The following is a 23,294-nucleotide window of genomic DNA, read 5'->3' as shown; positions in this document are numbered from 1 at the left end:
ACGTTAGTTTGCTGACAACGAATTGGGCCTCTGGTGCCATATAAGATGCTTAGTACGCAGCACTAGTGGATGTTAGGCAGATTATAAAGATTTGGGACCTTAGGCCCAATTGGATCGATTCCCCCTTGTTCTCCATGGACACTGTCCGTAGCAAGGCCCCAAACACCATTGATCTCCTAATTTGATCAAGTGCTAATTTATCAATAAAAAAAAAGTCCATAAATGGGACTCTACTTAAAAATAAATTAGCGCTCCAACGCTCTAGTCCATAAATGATGATAGAAACATGAAGTAAACTGAAAAAAAACGTGATGTAAGGTAAGAACTCAGTGGCACACTGTTTTTCAATAGTTATTATATGCTTGTGAGTATTAAGAAAACATTACCTTTTACTGAGAAGAGAGACCCTTTTATAACCCTCGATGATGGAGACTTATCTCTCGAGATAAGGCCCCCTTCTCAGAAAAGCTATCCTCATTATTGAGAGGGGCAATCACAACAATCCGAACTTCTTCCCTAAATATTTATGTTTGCTTTGAGGGTACTTCCCCTTTGAAGTGTTTCAATAAGGTTCATCCACGTGTCATTAAAGTCTTCCTTATGGCTAACTTGACTGCTACATGGAGCGCTTGATGGGCCTCAACAATCAATCTTGGGTTGTCTTAATCCCTTCAAGGCTACCAAGGTCCTACTAGCGGGTTGGGACTCCTTCGAAGGTTGATGGTAAAAGCCCCTTTTACTTTTAGGTTGTTGGGGAGTGGTCTCTTTCATTGGGTTGTATTTCAAGTTAAATTCAATTTGACCTCCTGTAATATGATACAATATAAAAAAAAATTTCTCGTGAAAATTTAAATATAAAAATTCACCACTATGTTATGAATAATGACTCACAATGTCCCTTGGTCAATTTAAATCTATTTTCTTTTAGAGACAATAATTAAAATGCCCCTCCAAGTCAACCTGGTCAACCTAAGCCTATTAAAATATACCTATAATATATCTATAATATATAAAAATTATTTAGAAAAAAAATTATACGGAAAAATATAGAAAATATAGGTATAGAAAAAATATATCTATTAAAATATACCTATAAAATTATGTATATTCAAAGTTTATATAGAAAAAAATAATTCTTTAGTCCGTTAAACATGCTCAATATTAATTTTAGTCCGATAATTAGCCTATTTTTTTAATAAATTTATTAAGTTTTAAAAGATGAAATTTAGTCATCCTGTGGCTGAAATTTTTTTTTTTTTTTGACCGAAAATTGACATGGCATGCCAAGTGGATATTTGTTTTATAGTTTTTAATCCTACATGACTTTTAGAAAATGAGTTGGATCACAAGTTGGATAAATGATATTATAATAATTATTATAATTTATAAAAAAATAAAATTGTTATAATTTATAAGAGTAAAATTATTATTTGAAAAAATAATAATCAAACCCCACCCCAAGCCATAGCCCGACTGGCTTCCCCTTCCTCCACCCACCAGACCCTGGCACTGCCCTAACCCTTGCCCTACCCCTTGCACCCCTCCCCACAGCCCCTGTCTGGGCGATGTCGTTGCCCTGGCTGTTGGGTGACTGTCGTGCCTAGGAGTGAGGAGGGCACGACGGCTTTTTTTCTTAAATCAATTTAATTAAAAAAAAATATTGTATTAAAAATATTAATACAATTATATATTTACTTATAAAATAATATTTTATTATTAAATAAATATTTATATATTATTTTAAAATTTATTGAATTATATATATTATATATTATATAATATATCTTAATATATATATATATATATGAATGAAGTGTTTTGACCCCAATTTCTCAATTGTGACCAAATATAAATTTTCTATAATTTTAAATTTTTATTAATTATAAAAATTCTCTATTTGGTAAGTAGGCATTAATAGCATAAGTCATAATTTTCAATCCATTTGACATATTTAATATGTGATGTTGATAATATTTATTCTAATATAATATATATAGATATAGATATAAATTCCAATACCCCGCATATATATTTTTAGTGCACATTATATATCGATTTTATTTTATAATTTAATTAAACTTTTACGCTGCATTCTAATTATTTTTCTTTAATGCGAAGAGATCTTCACTTCATTTGCTTATTTGAATTAAAAAATATAGCTACTAATTAACTTTATTTATATTTACTAACATTATTTAATTTTAATTCATACTTTTGAAATGAACTTTTCAGAAATTATTATTTTCAAACATTACATAAATATATATTTTTCAAAATTCTAGAAAATATGTAAAATTTTCAGAAATTACAGCAAAATGCACAAAAATTATCTTTTATTATTTTTTGAAATTTATATTTTTGATATAATCATCTTTATTCTATCTCAACACATATTTATAAAACTGAAATAATTTTTTAAATTGGGCATATCTATTATTATTTATATTTGACCGCAATAGTTTGACAAAATTTCTAGAATTAATCGTACAAATTGTTCTATTATTATATAGATTTGTCCTCAATTGGTCAAATTGGATCAAAAATCTAATCAATTGGTTTAATTTTAACAAGAATTAATTTATTTAAAAATATCAGTTAACAAAGGAACTAAATACATAAAATTTTGATTGTCAGTTAATTTAAACTGTGGATTGCTTTTCAATCTTAATATTACTTTTAAATATATTATACTAATTTTCTAATGTACCTATAACAATTCTTTAATAATCTTTCACTTAACTTATGTAAAAATAATTATAAAATATTATTTTAATTGTAATTAAATTGCACGGGCAACACACTAGTTATACATATATTTAATTTTGACTCTTTTCCAATTTTTATAGAATTTTGATTTTTATTATAATAAATATTCCTATTGGTTGGTTTAAAATTGGTAAGGTAATAAGTGTTTTTTAAAATACAAAATTTTAATTAATTTAGACCATCAATGTTATTGTTTATTATTTATATTACCATATTTAATTTACTTAATCATTCTACGTTTTGCAATGGAAATCAGCAAGTTTTAGCATGCCTTAAAATTAGCAATTAATGTTTTAATCTTGCATACTTTTCATACAAATATACTACATACACAATCATATAATTATATGATTTTAGATTCATATAATTTTACATCAACGTTAACTGCCTTAAAATTAGCCATCACTATTTTAACATTGCAAATTTTCCATAAAAAATATACTAGGTAAACGAGTTACCATATTTTAATTATTCATTCTATATTAATTATTGATTATAATATTAGTCATTATGTTGCAATCAGTAAGTCCATTAGTTAATTTTAGCAGAAATTCTACTTTTTTACAAAGTTCAGTTACCAAATTAAATTTATATAATTTTTCAAAATTTGCATGAAAAAATCTAATTGATTGATTTAAGTAGTAGAAATGATAATTTTTTTTAAGGGAAATTTCTTTTTTGGTCCATTAACTTTGTCTCTGATTCATTTTAGTACACTAACTTTCGTTGTTATCACATTTTGACCAATAATTTACAGAAATTGGTCAACTAAGCATAGCGGAGAATGGAAATTGAATTTTTTTGCTGGAAAATAGTGCACGTGCTCTTTAATTTGGGGATTTTTAGTCCCATTTAGCACTATAGTGTTACATGACACTTGAGGTGGCAATTTTTGGAGTGAAAAATGTCGTCCCCTTTTCGATGTCTGCCTGAGGACCTCTGTCAATGTTTTGGAATGTGGATGCTCGCCTTTTGTAACAAGTAGACCCACGATACGGACTAATAGATGTTCCTAATCTTACCCGTAAGTAAGATCTATTCATAGTTGGTCAGTCCCCTACGGCACGTCTTCTCGCTTTTCATGAATGTGTCTCCCCCTCCGCTTATGTGAGTTTGACCCGCCTTTGACTCTGCTTGCTTCTGACTCCCTATGAGCTGTTTTACGACCTGACTTTTCAGAGTTTTCCCTCCCAGAGCCAATTACCAACTAATAAAAAGAGAAAAATACCATTTCTTCCCCATTTTGCTTTCATCCTCATCCCGTCTTCAAAACATGTCTACCATCTTAAGACCGATTTTGTGCTACTGTGGAAAGGGAGCTATGGTTAGGACTTCATGAACTAATGAGAACTCAGATAGAAGGTTCCATTCTTGTGAAGATTACAAGGTTATTCTCTCATTTTTCTCCTTGAAATTTTTATTTTTCTTAATATTTCTGCATTTTTTGAACTAGTTTTCCTCGATTTTTTCTACAATTTGTTTGCTATTTTTGTCAGTTAAATGTTTCTTATTTTTCTGTAATTTTTTGCCCATTTTTCTCAGTTAAAGGTTCTCATTTTTCTGCAAAGTTTTGCCCATTTTTCTTTGTTAAATGCTCTCATTTCTTTTTTGTAAATTCTTGCCCATTTTTCTCAGTTAAATGTTCTCATTTTTATGCAATTTTTTGCCCATTTTTCTCAGTTATTTTTCTACAAATTTTTCCTCATTTCTTGTGTAGACCAAAGGATGTGGATGTTTGTATTGGGAAGATGCACCAATGTATGCCCGGGCAAAGGTTGTAATCCCTGAATATGCTAGCAAAATGTTCCGGATATAAAGCTAAGATTGAAGAAATGAAGAAGATTGAGCAGGATTTTGCAAAGCTGAAAAGAAAATCTAGAAAATGGAAATTAATTTCTGTAATTGTCATTCTTATTTTCTACTTTAGGTTCTACTTTGTGTAGGATGTGTGTAATTTAAGTTTATTTTAATAAGGTGTATGTAATTTAAGTGTATTTAAGTAGGATTTGGTGTCAAATGCTTTTGGTGAATGTATTTATGAATTGTTTATCAATCTATACCTTTTTAAGTTTGGTGTTGATTAAGGGATGGGAATGGAACTGTAATTGCATTTTCAATTCCTGCCAATTGCATTTTCAATTTCTGCACACATACACAAGTTTCTGCAATTGGAACAAAAATTGACGTATCAAATTTCTGGATACATACAATTGGGATATGAAATTTCTGCACACATACAATTGGAACATGAAATTTATGCACAATTTCAATATCAAATTTCTGCACACATACAATTGAAACATGAAATTTCTGCACAATTTCAATATCAAATTTCTGCACAATTGGAACATGAAATTTCTGCACAATTTCAATATGAAATTTCTGCACATTACATCAAATTTCTACACAATTGGAACATCAAATTTCTGCACATCTACATTTCCAATTTCATAACAGTTTCAGTACATTTCTGCCAAAAAGAATACAAGTCTTTGCCAAAAGATTATTGGTTTTTTGCCAATGCATTACAAGTTTTAGGCCTTTTTTTTGCCTTTTTGTAGTTCACTTATGGGATTACTAATATTTGACAAAGTGACAAATTTTTTCCCCCCTTTGACAATAGATGGGGTTGATCCTAAACTCTCTTGCTCATCCACTGAATTTCTACCCACTTCAGCATCAACAAAAGAAGCTGGCTCCTTAATTTTCATTCCTTTCTGGCACTGTTGAAATTGCTCAAACACACTTGGTGCAGTTGCAGATGGTTTTGGAGCTTTTCTATTATGAAGTTTTGTAGCGACAGGAGCAGCAATTGGGATATGTCCCTATATAGAACCAACACACAATCATTAAAACAACAACACAAGAGCAATAATTTTGGAGATAATGAAGCAAATAGAATCTTACACTTCCTATTCTCCTATGCAATATAGGTTCTGCTTTTTGCATGATTGCCTTACCCTTTCTTCTAACCTATAAAATTTTACAGAAAATTAAAATAAATTGAAAAAAATGACAGAAAATATGCCAAAATAAAACAATTACAGAAAAATGTACCTGCATTTTCTCTGGTTGTCCTTTTGGAGGGATTTGGCTAGAAGCATCAGGGATATAATCATTGGATGCAGTTTTGGTAGCACAACCTCTAGCATTATGTCCTTGGCCGCAACATTTTCCACACTTAATAGTGGTTTCCACCCTTATTAGAGTTTAATTTGTCACTACTCCATATCAAATTCTCCTCACCTGACAGTTTACCTAAATCCTCATCTTCCATGACCATTCTTGCATCTATGTCCTCCATCCTTGCTTCACTCCTGATCACATTATCTACTAGTTCCTCCTTATCCTCCTGAATTGGACAATCATTATTTTCAGCTGCCACATCTTCCTCTTCATCCTGATATTTTTTCATTTTATACTCATACTCACTGTCACTATCATCAAACTCCTCACCCCTGAAGAAAACTCATTATCATCTAAGTCACCCACAACTTCATCCCCCTCAGACTCATCACCCTCCTGAGCAACTATCTGCCCATTTATATAAATATCTAGCTTCCTCAAATGCTGAAATTTATCAAATATATCATTCAAGGCTGAAGTTGAAGTTATTTATTTCAGCACTTTCCCTTCTTTTATAAAATAAGTCTTATCCCCTCTAATTCCCATATAGTTGCCTAACTCATTCAATGTACCAAGGCCCATATATTTGTACTCAACATTGTCAAATCTATAGGTTTCCCCTCCCATATATCCTGTTTTTGTCATACTCTCCCCATAATGAATACTCATGGTAATGAGCCCACTATTGTTAGCTGGAAAAAATAAAAACAAAGAAAAAAAAAGAACAATAGAAATAACATTGTCAAAAAAAGAACAACAACAAAAATAATACAAAAAATCATAGAAGAAAACACAAACGTGGAGGGACCAACATGCATACTAGCACACAACTTTTAATAATAGAAGAAACCACACAATAATTCAACTATAGATAGCTACTGCATAACCCTAGTTTTAATAGAATAACATCTTCAACCATCGCCTAAGTGAGTTTATTTGAAGGGCAGTAGAAATTCCAACACTAAAAAATGCGCAGAAGGAGTTGCAGTTTTGCACTTATGAAGAACTAAAAGTCAAAGACACATATGTGGGCCTAAAAATGAAAGAGGATTTAGAGTCCTAAAAAGTGCATGTGGCTGGAGGTGAGGTCCCAGTCACGAACAAATTCCAGAAAAATATATAGGAGAAAATTTACAAAATGATTGACATCTACACAAATAACAAAATTGAACAAAGCCAAAAATCCAGATAACCTGGTTCTAACATCCATTACATATGAATTTAAAAGAATTCCTACTCAAGAATGTGAATTCTTTCATATCCTCAATGACCACAGGATTCAAACTGCTTTTTATAGTTTGCAGGACATGCAAAGGATTATAGTAATAAATGTATCTTTCCAACATGTACCAACACACAACTTTTAATAAATGAAGGGACCACAATCTGCCAACATACTTTTAATAATAAAAGAAACCACAATTTGTCGATATGCTTGTCGAATAAAAAATAAATTAAAAAGTACAAAACAAATTAAAAAAATAGTGTTCACATGTGAAAAAGACAACACCTGTAACACTAAAAACAAACATCATTCAACATAATTTTTAGTCATGGGTGGTTGACAAAGACAATACACAAAATCTATTTATAATCGAGTCAAAAAATACGGTACCTAGGGATGAAAACTAACCGTAATCAGGGGAGGATCTCCATTGAGGGATGGATCTCTCATCACCACAATTTTAGTAGCAAAAATTTTAGATTTCACACAATAATAGAGTGAAATTGTAAAAGAGTGGAGAGAAATTAAGGCTAAAGAATTTGGGGAGTTCTGCTTCTGAAAAATTTAACTGAGAAGAGTCACGTGCTTTGCACGTGAGTTATAATTTGACAAGTTGTAACGTCATTGTCTATGTGGAAATACACGTGGCCATACTGGCTGCTTTTCCACCATGGCCTTGCCAAGTCAGCAATTTCCTGTGGAAATATTTAAATTAGCCGGAAAATTGGCATTATAATCATATTTTGTATTTTATTGACCATTTCTGTAAATTATTAGTCAAAATGTGATAACAACGAAATTCAGTGTACTAAAATTAATCGCGGACAAAGTTAATGGACCAAATTTTTTTTTCTTTTTTTTAATTTTAGAAAGTTCAATTGCCAAATTAGATCCTAAAATTTTGCATGAACGCAAGGAAGCCCTTGTGACCATATTTATAACACCAAAATTAAGGAATAATTAATGGAATCTACTCAAAATTTCATAATATAACAAAAGCAACCTGTTGAAATTGTGGTCTATGACCATTTAAGTAGGCCCAAAGCCTAGCCCCTTCCCAATTGGATGGCTCCTATTCCTGCCAAGCTGCTCGGCCCACTAAGCGAAAAATAGCCCATCACTCGACCCGGTTCATTACCCTAACCCAACCCCATACATTTTATTTAAAGGTTTCTACCCTAACCCTAACTCTCATTTGCCGCTCTCTCCTCTTCTCTTCTTCTTTGGCAGGGACCAATTCTTACTTTTCTCCCCCATTCTCTGGTTCTTCTCCATTTTCAATTTCCAATGTACTTGGAAACTCCTTCCACCGCCCACATCTCCTTATTTCTCTTATATTTTACGTTTATAATATACCTCCTTGATTTGAAATTAAATAATAACCAACCTACGAGAAAAATCAAAATTTGTGAATATTACCTTGGTGGGAATATTGAGCAACCGTGAGACCTTTTATGGCCGCAAGCTTGCCACTCTAGATCTCGACTCTCTAAGCCTATTTACCACTTTCTTATATCCTGTTCTTATTTTAGTTGCTTTATTCTTGTATCATTTTTAATCGGTTTGCATATTATAAGGTTTGAAAAACCCACAATCTCTGTAATAGTTGCTCAGGGTTAAAGTTTTTGGGCTACTGCTGAAGGAATTAACTCGTAACAGTGGTATCAAAACCATAAGGTTCTGATTTCTCCGGTGGCAGTAATCCCTAAAACCCCTCATTTTATTTTCTGCAAAATATTATACTGCTATTTTTTGTGTGCTTTGAAGAAAATATTTTTCTGCTGCAATTTGAGTATTTATGTCGCTTGGTAAATATTTTCTATCAATTAATATTGCTATAGTTATGCTGAAAATTTTCTGTCGATATTGCTACATTTTACTGTGAAAATTGCCTGTTGATTAATATTCTAGAATTATTTTTCTTGGTGCGAAATTTTGAATATTATTCTGCTTGGTATTCTGATATTATTCTGCTTTGTGCATTTTCTGTAAATCAAATACCTAATCTCCCTGTCAATAACTCACCTAGCCGAACCCCTTAGGTCGGCGGGTATCTGGTTGAGCTTGGCCTAGGATCCCCTTGTTATTTCTGTAATATCTCTTAAATTATTATCTGTATTACTCCTGTTATATATATTTTCTATTAAATGCCGAGTTACAATTTGCAAACGTTAGATTGAGAAATCTAATTTTGCAATTTGGCAACAAAAAATGAAAAGGATTTTGATTCAACAAAAAGTATTTAAAGTCATTGATGAAAAATATACAGATAAATGTTTGAGAAGATAAAAAGCTTGAAACTGATGAATTTTCTTATTCCTCTATTATTTTAATTTTTTTTGATATTGTATTAAGAAAGGTAGGTTAGCAAGACTCTACAAAAGACTTATGGAATAAATTAGAAGAGCTTTATACAAAAACCTCATTACTTAGTAAATTATTTCTATTTGAAATCTTTAATCGTTATAAGCTAGACTTATCTAAAAAATATAGATGATTTACTAAATTAATTCAAGACATAAAGCTAACTGGTGATAAGAATATAGATGACTATACCCCTATTATTTCATTAAATGCAATTCCTGAAACTTATGGTGATGTTAAGACAACAATAAAATATGGTAGAGATAATATAAGTTTTGATATAGTAACTAATGGTTTAAAAATTAAAAAAAATGGATTTAAAAACTAATAAAAATAATCAGTCTCAAAACGAAGTTAATTTTGTTAGAGGAAGAACTAGAAATCGAAATTCTAATAATAAGTACAGAAGATATGGAAAAAGTAAAAGTAGAAGTAGGAGTAAAAGTAGATCTAAATCTAGAACTAGATAAGAAAAATCTAGAGATGATAAAACTAGAAGATGTTATAATTGTGGTGGAAAAGGGCAACTTATAAAAGATTGTAAGAAACCTAAAAGAGATAATAGAAATAATAATAATAAAGAAAGTGCTAACATTCTGACTGATGAAAATAATGGTGAAGTTTATATGCTTTGTAATGAAAAATCATCTATGAAAATAAATGAGTCGGCTTATTGATTCTAGTTGTACATTTCACATGAGTCTTTTTATGGAAATCTTTTTACAAATTGTAAATCTGGAAATTTGGGTTTTCTGTCCATAGAAAATGAAAAATAATGTGAAATTAAAGGTCTTGGTGATATTTGTGTGACCTTTGAAAATGGTTATAAGTTAACCTTAAAAGTTGTTAGACATGTCCCTGATTTGTGCCACAATTTAATTTCATGTGTTGCACTAGAAGAAGAAAGGTTAGAAGGTAGATGGAGAAAAGGGATAATGAAAATTATTAAAGGTTCTATATTTATTTCTAAAGCTGAAAGAAAGATAAATTTGTATATTTGCTCTGTAAAGTATGAATCTTTTGCTGTTACTGCATCTGAAAATAGTAAAATCAACTTATGGCATAAAAGATTAGGCCACATAAGTGTGAAAGGACTTGAAAGGCTGCAGAAAAATGGTTTTTTATCTGATAAAATTGAAAAATTAGATTTCTATGATGATTGTGTCTTAGAAAAACAACACAAGGTGCATTTTTCTACATCACCTTACCTAAATCCCTATCTTCATCAAGTATTCTTGATTATGTGTATGCTAATGTGTGGGGACCTGCATATTGCTACTCACGGTGACAATAAATATTTCTTGTCTATTATTGATAATTTCTCAAGAAAAGTCTTTATTTTTTTTAATGAAATAAAAATCTGAAGTTTTGAGAAATTTAACAATTGGAAAACATTAGTAGAAAATCAAATAGGCAAGAAGTTAAATGCATTAAGAACTGATAATGGTTTAAAGTTTTGTGATCAACAATTTACTGATTTGTGTAATGAATTTGGAATCAAAAGGTATAAAACCACCCCCTATACCCCTCAACAAAATGGTGTGGCTGAAAGAATTAATGAGGCTTTATTAAATAAAGTTAAATGCATGCTTATTAGTTCTGACTTGTCAAAATCTTTCTAAGGTGAAGCTGTTATGACTGTTGCTTATTTAATAAATAAGTCTCCTTTTGTTCCCTTGCAAGGAAAAATTCTTGAATGTTTGTGGTCTGAGAAACCTGCTGATTTTTCTAACTTATGCATTTTTGGATGTTCTGCATTTGCTTTACAACTGGTGATAAACTTGAATCCCGCTCCCAAAATGTATTTTTGTTGGTTATCCAGAAGGTGTTAAAAGTTATAGATTATGCCTAAGAAATCAACCTGGCTTTAAACTTATAATAAGTAGAGAAATAACTTTTAATGAATTAGAAATGCCATGTCTCACTAATACACCTATGGCTTCTAAAGATGTAAATATAGAATCCATCTTTAATAAGGTGGAGGTTCCTTCAGAGGATTACCAACAAGATGAAGAAAATGAGGAAGAAAATCAATAGAATAATGAAAATCTTAATGAACGTAGTCTACAAAACTATCAACTTGCTAGGGATAGAAAAAGAAGAGAACGTAGACTTCCCTCTAGACTAAAAAATTTTCATCTTGTTTTGAATGTTGTTAAAAATTTTGAACCTAATACTTATGAAGAAGCATTAAGCTATGTAAACTCAGAAAATTGGGAAAAAGCCATGAATGAAGAAATGAAATCCTTAAATGATAATAAAACATGGGTTCTTGTACCTAAACCTAATGATTGTACTGTTGTTGACTGTAAATGGGTGTTTAAAATTAAACAAGAAAATAACTTAACATGTTTTAAAGTTAGATTGGTTGATAAAGGTTTTACTGAAAAAGAAGGTGTAAATTATACCGGAATTACTCAAAAATCTAGGTGATGCTAAGAAAATTCTAGGAATGTCTATAAATAGAAATAGAAATGATTCAACAATTTTCTTAAATAAAAAATCTTATATCGAAGCAGGGTTAGAAAATTTTTTAATGTCAAACTCTAAGCCAACCTGTGTTCCCTTAGTTGCACACTTTCAGTTAAGTAAAGAACAAAGTCCTAAGTCTGAAATTGATAAAAAGAAAATGAAAAAAGTTCTCTATTCAAATGCAGTTGGTTCTGTTATGTTCTTGATGGTTAGTATTGACATTGCTTATGCTGTAAGTTGCTTAAGTAAGTATATGTCTAATGCTGGTTTACCTTATTAGGATGTTCTTAAGTAGCTACCGAGATACTTGAATGAGTCTATGGCTTATGGCATAACATTTTATAAATGTTATGATTTAAGTTGATTGGATATGTGGACTCTAATTATACTAATGACAGAGATAATAGAAAATCTACAACTTCATATGTATTTACTTTATGTGGCTCATGCATAAGCTGAAAATCCCAACTCCAACATTTCGTTGCATTATCTACTACTAAGGCTGAATATATTGCTGCTACAGAAGCTTCTAAAGAAACAATTTGGTTAAAAGGATTATTAGATGAAAAAGGTTCCCTAAACGAAAAAATAACAATATCTCTAACAGTCAATGAGGAATTCAACTTTGTAAAAACTCAGTTTTTCATGTTAGAACAAAGCATATTGATGTTAGATACCATTTTATAAGGGATATAGTTGGAAAAGAAATAATCAACTTAAAAAAGATATACACTGAGCTAAACGCTGCGGATATAGGGAACCAAATGTTTACCTATAAAAAAATTTAAAACTTGTCTTCAAATCCTAAAATTAGGATAAATTTTTTAACCCATGTCTGTGTTTGTATATCTCTTTGTTTTGCAGGTACATTCCATGGCAAACAATGGGTATGATGATAACCGAGATCTGACCTTTTGGCCTAATTCTCTTTATGGGTCCTGGTCCAAGATGGAGACATTTAAATTTTTCTTTTCGACTGATGTAGATACTAAAAGATTAATTGATATGGTTAAAATAGACTTGCTTTTAGTACATTCATTCCTTGGTCATTGATTAATTAATGTTATTTATCAAAATCCTTGAATTATATTTTGTATTTTTTGTTTTCAAATTTAAGAAAATCTGAATTATGTGAGAATTTGGGTGATTAGTCGATATTTTACTTTTATTTTAATTATTGTTTTCTTTCTCTAATTTCTTCTAAAATTGTGTAATATGATTTGGATTTTTCAATAGCATTGTGGAGTTGCTCTATTTAATCTTATTAATCATATAAATCTTCTTGAATTTTGTGTGATGAATCATATGTTTAATTTTAAATGAGTTAATGATATAAGCTACTAAATGCATGTGATGCATGATAGTTAATGAAAATTTTTATTTTCAGACTTAAATTATGTATATTGATTTATAGCGGTTTAATAAATCTTTATTGCAACATTGCTTGGATAATCATAACGAACTTAAGCAAGTTTTCAAAAAAAACCTTGAGTTTTTATTAAATAACAATTTCTCCATTTTGTATAATTTCAAAAGTCTAAATGATTATGAGGAATAAATGTAGCATCCCCTAACGACACTATGACTACATCTCCCTTAAATATTGTACTTAGAATAAATCATGTTTATACATGATATCCATATTTATACATCACCCATATTTTATTACTTCATACACCCTAAAAATGTGATATCCATTTTTATTACCGAGTAAGGAGAAAACTACATATTGGTCTGACCTGATGCAAGGCTTGGACTTAGCCCTCAATGGGTAAAGAACAATACTTAAAAAATATTAGCAGAGGAATGAGCATGCAACTCAGTAAGCAAATAACTGGCACATATATGTATATCAAATGTAGTCCAGACAAGACATATTGAACAACATATATAGATCATAATCAATTTAATCCCAACATAACAAACTTTATTGCACAACATAGCCAACTCACAATATAACAATCAATTAAACTCCTCTTATTCTAGTTTGTTTACCATAATGTGATATAGTGTTTTTCGCTACCAGCTCAATCTCACCATTATATAATATTTAAATGAATCCCCTTGACATGTCGGCTCATCAATTTTATTTCGCATCATAGCACTTTTAGTATGGCATCATAGCTCTTTTCACATTACATCATACAACTCTTTTAATATCACATCATAGCTCTTTCTTTTCATTTTGCCATATAGGCTATTCAACAATGTCAAGGGGTCTTCATACCACAATTATGTTTAATTCCATCACTCCCTCAGTTCCACCGATCTAAGCAGCTAGTAACATAAACCGTACATCGATATATTTTTATTTACGAGCACTCACAACATATCATCCAACAATGGAATATTTTAATGCATTTTTCCATCTCACGTTCACAATATAATCATTCATAAATTATCGACCACTCATTTATTTCATATAAATCAGAATATAATCACTCATAAATCATCCACTACTCATATATTCCATATAAATAAGTTTTAGCACAAATCACATAATTATTTAAAGTAATACCACAAGAAATGAAAACATATATAGATAATGCTAATCATTTACTTACCTCGACCTTACAATGACTTAATTAACAAATAGACAATTATTCTGTCCTTTCATTTTATCCTGTATCCTATAATGGGTTATAACGCATATAATTAATATATCGAAAATAGTGTAGTTTTTAAATAGAATATTAAATATTATTCTCACTATTTTTAAAAAAAATTTAATATTTTTTTCTACCGAAATATAAATTTTTGACCTAGTTCCTTTTAGTAACTAGACAATCTAGGCTTCATAAAGATATTTATAGTTTATTTATTAATTCACAAGAATTCATTTACTCAAACCCCTCATATTTTATAACTTTCATTCTTAACAACAATTACAAATTAAATAATTTCAAATTTCTCATTTTTTCTTTTTCATAAATACAATAATTTCACAATACAACTTTCTAATATTTCTTAAATATAATATTCGAATACTTTTATAAATTTTCTATCAATTTCTTGCTGCTATAGAATTTAATTAAATACCAATACTTATAGCTAACCATTTAGTCAATGGGTTTGACGAAACTGAGTAAATTAACTATAGTAAAAATTAAATCTAACAAATTTAGTAATTTAATTAACTAACTATAATATTTTTATATCAAATGTAAATAATTAAAGTCATAAAATATTTCAATTAAATAGTACATCAATCAATATAAATTATATTTAATAATAATATTAATTAAATAATATAATTATACTAATCAATTAATAATTAAGAATATAAATCCTTACCTATCGCGTGTCTGACCGAAGGAATTAAGATTAGGGTAGGGGTGGCAGATGAGTCGAGTAAGCTCGCGAGCCGGCTCGATTTTGAGCTCGATCTGAATTGTGTCTGTTCATGAGCTCGCGAGCTTTTTTTAATTTTTTATATATTTAATTTGATCAATTTTATAATCAAAATTGACCATATATTATAATTATTAATCAATATCGTATCTTTTATTTTGGATAATAATAAATTATGGTACTTTTATTTATACATTTAATCTTTATATAAAAATAAATTTATTCAACAACTTAGTAAATTATAATATTTTTTGTAATTCAAATCATTATTTAATACGACATATATAAACTTTATGTTATATTTTAATAAATATTTTACATTATATATTTTTTAAATTGACAAGTAATTCACTTATGATTTTTTATTATTTATAAATTTATGTCAAAATTTAGTAATTTCTATGAATTAATCTAATAATAATAATAATAATAAGAATAGCAACAACAACAACAACAATAATAATAATAATGATGATGATGATGATAGTGATGGTTGAACAATTCTAATTACTATTTTATTATATATATAATGAGATTAAAAAGTTTAATCAGTAATTGCAATATCTTAAAATTCGGGCATGCGATTCATACGAAATTTAAATATATACAAGACTATGTCCATTAGATTATATCAGACGATATGATTTATAATCACATGGCCTGATTCAACAATACACCATCTTGATTGATTACTCTTATGTTTCGAGTACGATATCTCGACGTTCGTATATCAAATAAGTCTAAAAGTTTACCAAATGTATTTTTCTGTAAGTTTGATCATATCTAAGGGTCTGATCTGAATTTCTATGACCGATTAACTCATGTTGTTCGACAATATAAGATGATAGTTACATCAATGTTATACTAATATTTATAAATATATAAATTTTGCAGATTGTGAACATATATTAATTTCAACTATATCTATGTAAAAATTTGATAATTCAATCTCATGATTTAAAATAATAATAATAATAATAATAATAATAATATAACAAAAAGTAAAAAACCCATCTCTTTCTCTCTCTTTTCTCATTTCTTCTTTCTTTTTCTTTCTCTCTTTCTCTTTCTATCTCCATTCTTACTCCTCTCTCATTTCTTTCCCAAACCCATCTCTTAGAACCCTAGCCCCAAACTCACGGCAACAAGGACGGCAAGTCGGCAACGAATACGGCAACGAGTACGGCTTCTAGGTAGTCCTTCTTTCTCTGTTGCATTTTACTTATTCTTCTTTTTTTTGGGTTTGGGTGCTATTTTTTATAACCAAAACAAGTTGAAGAAAGGGTGAAAGTTGTGAAATTTCATGACTGTTGTAGCAGTTTATATGGTGCGAACTTCAGTTTCAGATGGTTGTCTTTCTCCTCCAGATCCAACAAGCTTAATAATAGTTTAGAATTTGGTCAGTTGGTAAGAGTCAAAATAGAAATAATGAAGCTCTTTAATTGTATTCTGGTGGTGTAAATCCAAATGCAAATAGCGAGCTCTAGTTCAGCTCATCGGCTCGAGTTCGAGCTCAAGCTCAAGCTCAAACTCAACAAAAATTGTCAAGCTCGACTCGTTGCCACCCCTAGATTAAGGTGTAAGAGAACATTGATTTGATTTTTTTGTAAATTGATATTTCAAGTGGAAGTGCACGTCCTGCCTTGGAAATGGCAAGGTACACATGCCCCCACTATCCATTATTATCAATTTTATTATTTCATATTCAAAGGTTCCTATTATGCCTTTTTTTCATTAATATATTTTATCAAAAAAAATTTCTTAAGGAAAGGTATTCCAAGAATAATATTATTATTAAAAATTATTAAGGGTCCCTAGGGTTGTAGGGTCAAATTATAATTATAAATAAAGTCTGCCTTGTCATCCATGCCCGTTGTTGCCAACCATGAGGTGTTTTTGGGCTTTTGTGATGACGGTTTGGACTAAGTTTATACTTATTAGTTTAACAATACGTAAAAAGATCCCTTATTAGCTCTTCCAATTTATTCATTTTCTCTTTAATTTTTTTTATAATTTATCACCTTCCGCCTAAATGATTGAATTGATGTGGATTAAACATAAGTTATATTTACGATTATGATACTCATAATAACAGTTAATTAATAAAAAAAATAATTTATTTGCAATTGTAATTGTCAATAAACTATAATACAGTTAATATCTCAATATCTTAATATTAATTAATCTAAATAAATTTAAGTAATCAATATTAAATATCAAATAACTTTAAATCATAAAATATATACACCTGCAATGCACGGGTTCATAACTAATTTATACTTAAAATTGAATATAATGAATTACAAAATATAAATTGATAATTAAAATAGTATTTTTATGTGGATCGTCATCAAAATTTAATTTTAAAAAATAAGTAATAATTATAAATAAAGTCATAGTTTCATCAGAAGCGAAATTTGATCTATTTAATCAACCAAACTAAAAACGAGCACTTAAAATAAAAAATTTCGATGCAATTTGTCCTAATTAGAATTGCAAAATTTCTCTACACTTAATCATAAATCTAAAATTTTTATGAAAGAAAAATAATTAAAAAAATACAAAATTACTTTTACCTATAAAAACCCCCATTCCAAGTAAAACCCCCTGCTCCCGCTCCACCAAAAGACAAGTCCTCCACTGGTAAAAACCCAGCTCCCACTCCACTAAAAGAGAAGAAAGCCAAATCCTCCTCCCGGTAAAAACCCTCAAAACCATCGCTCCCACTCTAACAAAAAAGAAGAAATCCAGATGTTCTAAAAACACTCAAAATTACTTCCTCTCCTTCTTCTTCCTCCCACTGTTTTACCATCTCCTCCACTTAGCTGTTTTTGAGAGAGAGAGTAATTAGAGTAATATTGTGAATTTCAAGGTGAAAAGGTGCGACATAGACCCTAACTTCTGCTCCTATTTTCTATATGTAAATATATACACGTGGGCGGACAATGTGTTTTCGTTTTCATCCGAAGTCCTGATTCTTTGAGTTCTTACTATTTCAAGTTCAGGTATGAGAGTTTTTGAATTGCCCGTTTGTGATTTTCCTGGATTCAACCCGATCATTTATATTTTGATTCATCTCTCTCTCTCTCTCTCTCTCTCTCTCTTTTTTCCGTTTTTCCTTTTCTAATTTGATATGATTGTAGTGAGTTTTTTTCTATTTGTGGTTTTGGATTCTGGAATTATGTATGTGATTGAATCTATGTTGATTATAGCTATGAACTTTGCCTAGTTCTTCTTCTTGTTCCTTTTTCTTTTTCCCAGATGAATTTTGTAATAAGAGGGAGTCAAGTTTAGAAATAGTTGGTATGGACACTTTTGGACGAGCCATTTTTTCTGTTTTGGCTGATATTATTGTTTTATATCTTGTTTGACTATGGGAAGAACCACTCTTTCCCTTTTATTTTTTTATCTTCTCTAAAGGCTTAGGTTGGAGAGATGCATGCTGATTTTATAATATCTATCAATAGTAAGACTCTTTTCTGCATGAGATTATAGTCTAGTATCTTTGTGCGTGAGATGGAAGCAATATTTTTTTATTTCTCAATGAAGATGACAAAAATAAATGGATTTATGACACTTTAACCTTTAGAATTAGATTTGTGAATGTTAATTAGTTCTTTGAAGGACATTATTCTCTTTTAAGGTTTATGGGTTTTATTCATCTTGATGAATTTGGTTGTCTGCTTTTATTTCATGGTAATGTTCCCAATATTGAGAAGTGAAAAAATGGGTTTGTGGAACATGGGTGCAATTATAATCCTTATGCTTTTCTCCTTCTTCGTCTTCTCTATTTCTGGCTCTCAGAATTTTGCTTGTATCTTTTCCATTAAAATTTTTGGTTCCAGAATTGGATAGATAGGTCCTTACTTTTTGTTTTTGTGTCATATTTGGCATGAATGATGTCGCTAAAGATACTGTTTGTATTTCTTGCTCCCCAAAATTTTTGGGTCCACTTCTTAAAACAAGATAGAGGAATCCTTGCTTTTCGATTTTCTTTCACATTGGGCCTGGATGCGGTCTCCCAGTATACTGCTTATGCTTGCTTTTCTCCCAAATTTTAGGTGTACTTCTTAAACTAGGTAAATGAGTCCTTAGTCTTTAAGGTCTTGGTACGTGTTAGTACGTTGATTTGTTTTCCTTATAGCAAACAGTTTCCATCAATGATCTAGAAAGCAGTTACTAAAGCACGTGTCTTGCATTTATACGGTTTTTAATAATTATAATGCATTCTTTCATGTCTACTATCATACCATCATATATTATGCACTCTTTCTTGTATATTAAAAATCCAGAATGTACTTTGTATTCTTTAATTCGTAAGTTTCTGTCCTTTGTCCTTTTTCCTCTTCTAATGATAACTAAATGATTCCTTCATGATACAAAAAGTTCCAACCACTTCTACACTAAAGCAATTCATGACCAACAAGAAGTTGAGTTAATTCAGAAATAATATATGGTTGAGCCGTCATCTATTGGCACTAACAATATCAGCTAACATAATAGACCTATAAACACATTGTAGGCTATACAGCTTTACCGAGCAAAAGATAGGTATTTGGTTAAACTACTTTGTAACTCATTCGTCAGTGGTTTGTTGTTTGCTATTCCAGAATTTTGCAGAAGTATTTTGCGGCAGAATTCAACTTATATTGCTGCAACTTATTCTTCAGCAGACTTCTGCAAAATTATGCGTTGTATTCTGCAGTAGAATTTTGTTGTTGTGCTGTAGAATGACATTGAACCTACTGATTTAATGCATCTTAAATTTGATCACGTGAATCAATATTCTCTATATATGGATCATTTTTTGCATATATAACTTAAAGAATTATATGATGATTGGAAAGTTTGAATTGATTTCAGTCATTCTATCTTCTTGGAATTGCGTTCTTTCCTAGCCTATGGAGAAACTTATGAACATCTCTTCTTGTGGATACAGGTGATAAAAATGAATATTACTAATAGAAGTAAGAGAGTTTTTAAAAAGAGAGAGAGAGAGAGAGATTAAAGAAAAAGAGAGAAAGGGAGATGTTAAAAGAAAAAAAGAGAGAGATAGAGAGATTGAGTTGGTTCACGACAAAAGTTGTTCCCTATAGTCAAATGGTCTGCACTTTAAGGGAGATGAGGATGGCTATAGCTCTTGTGTTGGTACATTGGTTTGTTGTGCTTATAGAAAATGGTGTCCATCAATCATCTAGAAAGTGTTTAGTGGAAGGAGTAGTAATGCATTTCTATATTTCTAATGATCATAAATTGATAATGCATTCTTTTATATCTACAATTCATTTATCATGCATTCTTTTTTGTATATTGAAATGTAGAATGTATTTTGTATTATTGGTCAACCCATCCTTTTGACTTGTCTGATACTCTCTTTAAAGGGGAACAAATCTCTGGCGAGTTTTTTGCTAGCCATCATCACAAATTACAACCTAGAGAGATTATAAAATATTTCTTGGAATTTATATAAGAAAAGGAGTCATCAATTTAGGTTTATCCATTGATTTAACGTGTGTGGACATATAAGATGTAAATCAACCATAGAGGTGATACATTCAAGAACACACATAAAAGGGTTTTTAATTCGTTTCTTCCAGCAACATGGATCTCATACGAATTCGAACTCACTTATCAATAGAAAATATGTGATCGTCCAGGTGGCTGCCATGCCAACTCAAAAAATAATTATTCGAACAATGTTTACTTACTGCAGTTCCCCTCCTTAATATTACGAATTATTCCTTTTAGATAGTGCAAGTTCAGTGTGTAATATTGATTCTTATTACATGGATCCTTCTCCCCCCAAGGATCAAGCTTAAAAGAAAACAAATAAGACATGTACAAGTTGTGCTTGAGTGTAGAGTTATACAAATCTTCCATGCTTCATATAGACAAGTATTGTAACTTTTCAACATTAATCTTTCCTGGCCCTTGAATGTGATATATCCAGGTATATTAGGTTGGGAACCATGGTTAACTAAGTTACTAACAACTTAAATAAAATAAAATTTCTTTTTTATCTTCCATCTCTCAAGTTAAACTCTTCCAATGAACTTAATAAGTTAATTTTCTTTCAATTATATTTGTTATACTTGCTCAGAAGACCATGATGATGTTTCAAGGGTACTTCTTAGAGCTGGTATAACACCATGGTGTTGGTGAGTATTGATTTTTCATCATATCCTACTTATTAGTTGTGCCCCACAGTTATGTATTGTTGGGTTTTTATGAGAACCCATTCATTAGTTCACTGGTAGTGTCAGCTACTTTTGTCATTTGTCTTTTTGATGCTCTTCAAGGGTTGAAGGAGTATAATCAAATTCATACTTGAGCATGGAGATTGGGTGGTATTGAGTTCATAGTAGTGGCTCATGGCGCAAAGGGTTCTTGGAGCCATGGCGCACGTTGTGGCATGCGCCTTTGCTAAGGACAGTGCTAATGCATAAAGATAATTTATATAGTTATATAATTAGTATTTTCATAGAGAATAATATAAACAAGTACATTTTATTTCTCATAAATCATAAATAATATTCAAACTTTTATTAAATTTCTGCACTTCTAAACTAATAATAATAGCATAGATATACTTAGTACTCTAGTATTAGAAATTAAATATCCTCAAACTAATTAGCAATAATAGTATAATAATTTTAACAATGATAAAAAATTAAATCTTGGTAATTTACTAGTACTTACTAATTAAAATAGATAATAGAATATACAAGTAGAAAACAGATCAAGAAGAAAAGAGAAGAAAAAAAAAGACAAAAGCTAAGAGTGTGTTTGGTTGGGGTGAAAAATGGAGGAATAAGAGAAGTGGAAGTAAAAATAGATGTATAAGAAATAATTTTTATTTTGTTAGGAGAAAGAAATGCAGGGGGAAGTAAAATTGGCCCGATATATATGAAACTCCTCCTGAGTCTAATTTTGTTTTCATCCAAAATTGAGCGAAAAAGTGAAAGTATAAGGCCAATAAGACAAAAGAAAGTTCCGTTTTATTTTTATTTATTCTTTTACCCATATATATATAATTTTCCTCCAATTCTTTTCTTCTTTTCGCTGCTAAGACGTTATAATTGTTAGAAAAAAGGTAACAAAATCAAAGAAAAACTACTGCATCAAAGTCAACAACCAAGTAAATAATCTTGTTCATTCTTCCCACCGCCGACACTAAATGAGTTTATGAGATTTATTATATTCTTGGTAATATCATATCATATATGCTACTATAATTGGAGTGCATATGCATGTTTTAGATGGATGACACGAATAACTGAACGGATCTAGAGACTTATGGCATCATATAGAAGCATCCGTTATGATGACTTGAAAGAGAGTACTCAGCTGACAATGTTGAAGAATTGTTCAATCTTCGTCATGTAATGTAATTGAAAGCGTATGTATGCAATTATTGGAGGAACCTGATGAAAAGCATGCATTCTTGAGGAAGTTGATTTTATTATAAAGTTTGTTTCTCATCAAATTAATTTTTGATATTCAGTATAAGTGTGGTATTTTGTTCTTTAACCGATCGTGTTCTATTCTAATTCCTATCATAAAATTTGTTTTGCGATTGTACGTACAGTGAATATGGTATGGTATATAAAGAAAGCAAGGTGTTGTAAATGAATCAAAAAGGGATAGAATGAACTGGTCACGTAATTGACAAAGAAGATGTGAAAAAATCGCCAGAGAACATTAAAAAATAAATTTTTCATGTCATCTATAATTTATTTGGAAAAAGTTTAGAAGAAAATAATTTGATTTTTTTGTGCTTTTCGACATAGAAATAACTGGTATGGTTGCTGCGTTGAAATAAGATAATTAATGCTATAGCTGAACAAGGTTTATTGATTGCCTAAAGATAAGTATCACTTGCAGAAAGAATATGAAATTTAATATTGTTTGATGTACATCTCTTTGTATATATTTCTAATAATCGTAATGCATTTTGTCATGTCTATCATAAGACCATCATTTGTCATGC

General features: G+C 30.1%; 1 long non-coding RNA gene across 1 annotated transcript; it reads left to right on the top strand.

Annotated features, from left to right (window-relative positions):
• Positions 1 to 17,919: 17,919 nt before the first annotated feature.
• LOC148787722 (uncharacterized) lies at positions 17,920 to 22,807 on the top strand. Its single transcript, XR_016065721.1, has 2 exons — positions 17,920 to 18,309; positions 22,564 to 22,807. It is a non-coding gene; the product is annotated as an uncharacterized LOC148787722 (long non-coding RNA).
• The last annotated feature ends 487 nt before the right edge of the window (positions 22,808 to 23,294 follow it).

The sequence above is a fragment of the Sesamum indicum genome, linkage group LG6, assembly GCF_026168435.1.
Source record: "Sesamum indicum cultivar Baizhima isolate 11 linkage group LG6, ASM2616843v1, whole genome shotgun sequence".
NCBI classification, from domain to species: Eukaryota; Viridiplantae; Streptophyta; class Magnoliopsida; order Lamiales; family Pedaliaceae; genus Sesamum; species Sesamum indicum.
Note: the sequence above shows the minus strand (reverse complement) of the source record. Positions and strands in the feature narration are given on the sequence as shown.